The following is a 3,603-nucleotide window of genomic DNA, read 5'->3' on the forward strand; positions in this document are numbered from 1 at the left end:
CTCCTTTTACATTTAGTAATATATACAACACGCATGGCTTACAGAGGAAGAATTCTGTTCCACTTCCCCATGGAGATAAGAGGAAATAAACAAGAACAAGAACTAGAAAGAAAACAGGAGAAAACCCAGAGGGGTGTGTGTATGTGTGTATATATATATATATATATATATATATATATATATATATATATATATATATATCTTTCTCTTCTTTCTTTCAACACACCGGCCGTATCCCACCGAGGCGGGGTGGCCCAAAAGGAAAAACGAAAGTTTCTCCTTTTACATTTAGTAATATATACAGGAGAAGAGGTTACTAGCCCCTTGCTCCCGGCATTTTAGTTGCCTCTTACAACACGCATGGCTTACGGAGGAAGAATTCTGTTCCACTTCCCCATGGAGATAAGAGGAAATAAACAAGAATAAGAACTAGAAAGAAAATAGAAGAAAACCCAGAGGGGTGTGTATATATGTGCTTGTACATGTATGTGTAGTGTGACCTAAGTGTAAGTAGAAGTAGCAAGATGTACCTGAAAACTTGCATGTTTATGAGACAGAAAAATGGACACCAGCAATCCTACCATCATGTAAAACAATTACAGGCTTACATTTTACACTCACTTGGCAGGACGGTAGTACCTCCCTGGGCGGTTGCTGTCTACCAACCTACTACCTAGACATAAACAACTTGCCTGCTTTTATGTACAAAAAAGCTTCTCAAGTATTGTCACCAGTTATTGCAACACTCTTTAAGAAATCCATTGAATCATCTACCTTCCCAAAAATCCTCAAAATAGCGAGGGTCACTCCAATCCATAAAGGAGGTGACCAAACTGACTTGAATAACTATAGACCAATATCTAACTTACCACTGCTCTCTAAAATCTTTGAAAAATTAATTCATAGATGGATTTATTCCTACCTCGTCTCACACAGCATATTAAACCCTTGTCAGTTTGGATTCCAGAATAATAAAAGCACAAATGATGCTATCATACACACACTAGAACTAATATATACCGCACTCAAAAAGAAAAAAGTCCCGCTGGGCATTTTCATTGATTTACGTAAAGCTTTTGATACAGTCGACCATGAACTGCTATACTCTAAATTAACGCACTGGTATCAGAGGTCACTCCCTCAACGACCTAAAGTCGTACCTTAGTAGCAGAACTCAATATGTGTACGCAAATGGTGCAAACTCTTCCACCTAACCAATCACAGTAGGAGTCCCACAGGTAAGTGTCCTTGGACCACTCGTCTTTCTCATCTACATCAATGATCTACCGAATGCATCACAGCTACTCAAACCCATATTATTTGCAGATGACACTACATACGCCTTCTCCCACCCAAACCCAATCATACTCGCCAACACTGTCAGTGCTGAATTGCAGAAAATATCTGCCTGGATGATTACTAATAAACTTACCCTGAATACTGATAAAACCTATTGCATTTAGTTTGGAAACAATGCTGCAAATGTTCCACTTAACATAACACTAAATGGATCACCAGTCACAAGACTTGCAGAGGGAAAATTCCTAGGTATCCACTTTGACAGTAGCCTTAAGTTCCAGACACATATACAACAAATCACAAGAAAATCTCTTAGACTGTAGGCATACTATCAAAGATACAGTTCTATGTTCCACAGTCAGCTCTCCTGGCACTGTACCATTCACTCATATACCCTTACCTCACATACGGAATTTGTGCATGGGGATCAACAACATTAAATCACCTAAGACCTTTAATAACCCAGCAAAAGGCAGCAGTCAGAATGATAACAAATTCCCTTTCCCAACAGCATACTCCACCAATTTTCAAAAGTCTAAATCTGCACACCATTAAGAAAATCCATACTTATTCATGTGCCTAGTACATTTTTTTTTTTATTTTTTTTTTTTTTTTTTTTTTATTATCACACTGGCCGATTCCCACCAAGGCAGGGTGGCCCGAAAAAGAAAAACTTTCACCATCATTCACTCCATCACTGTCTTGCCAGAAGGGTGCTTTACACTACAGTTTTTAAACTGCAACATTAACACCCCTCCTTCAGAGTGCAGGCACTGTACTTCCCATCTCCAGGACTCAAGTCCGGCCTGCAGGTTTCCCTGAATCCCTTCATAAATGTTACTTTGCTCACACTCCAACAGCACGTCAAGTATTAAAAACCATTTGTCTCCATTCACTCCTATCAAACACGCTCACGCATGCCTGCTGGAAGTCCAAGCCCCTCGCACACAAAACCTCCTTTACCCCCTCCCTCCAACCCTTCCTAGGCCGACCCCTACCCCGCCTTCCTTCCACTACAGACTGATACACTCTTGAAGTCATTCTGTTTCGCTCCATTCTCTCTACATGTCCGAACCACCTCAACAACCCTTCCTCAGCCCTCTGGACAACAGTTTTGGTAATCCCGCACCTCCTCCTAACTTCCAAACTACGAATTCTCTGCATTATATTCACACCACACATTGCCCTCAGACATGACATCTCCACTGCCTCCAGCCTTCTCCTCGCTGCATCATTCATCACCCACGCTTCACACCCATATAAGAGCGTTGGTAAAACTATACTCTCATACATTCCCCTCTTTGCCTCCAAGGACAAAGTTCTTTGTCTCCACAGACTCCTAAGTGCACCACTCACTCTTTTTCCCTCATCAATTCTATGATTCACCTCATCTTTCATAGACCCATCCGCTGACACGTCCACTCCCAAATATCTGAATACGTTCACCTCCTCCATACTCTCTCCCTCCAATCTAATATTCAATCTTTCATCACCTAATCTTTTTGTTATCCTCATAACCTTACTCTTTCCTGTATTCACCTTTAATTTTCTTCTTTTGCACACCCTACCAAATTCATCCACCAATCTCTGCAGCTTCTTTTCAGAATCTCCCAAGAGCACAGTGTCATCAGCAAAGAGCAGCTGTGACAACTCCCACTTTGTGTGTGATTCTTTATCTTTTAACTCCACGCCTCTTGCCAAGACCCTCGCATTTACTTCTCTTACAACCCCATCTATAAATATATTAAACAACCACGGTGACATCACACATCCTTGTCTAAGGCCTACTTTTACTGGGAAAAAATTTCCCTCTTTCCTACATACTCTAACTTGAGCCTCACTATCCTCGTAAAAACTCTTCACTGCTTTCAGTAACCTACCTCCTACACCATACACTTGCAACATCTGCCACATTCATTGCCCCCCTATCCACCCTGTCATACGCCTTTTCCAAATCCATAAATGCCACAAAGACCTCTTTAGCCTTATCTAAATATTGTTCACTTATATGTTTCACTGTAAACACCTGGTCCACACACCCCCTACCTTTCCTAAAGCCTCCTTGTTCATCTGCTATCCTATTCTCCGTCTTACTCTTAATTCTTTCAATTATAACTCTACCATACACTTTACCAGGTACACTCAACAGACTTATCCCCCTATAATTTTTGCACTCTCTTTTATCCCCTTTGCCTTTATACAAAGGAACTATGCATGCTCTCTGCCAATCCCTAGGTACCTTACCCTCTTCCATACATTTATTAAATAATTGCACCAACCACTCCAAAACTATATCCCCACCTG

This window comes from Cherax quadricarinatus, chromosome 10 (assembly GCF_038502225.1).
Source record: "Cherax quadricarinatus isolate ZL_2023a chromosome 10, ASM3850222v1, whole genome shotgun sequence".
Taxonomy (NCBI): Eukaryota; Metazoa; Arthropoda; class Malacostraca; order Decapoda; family Parastacidae; genus Cherax; species Cherax quadricarinatus.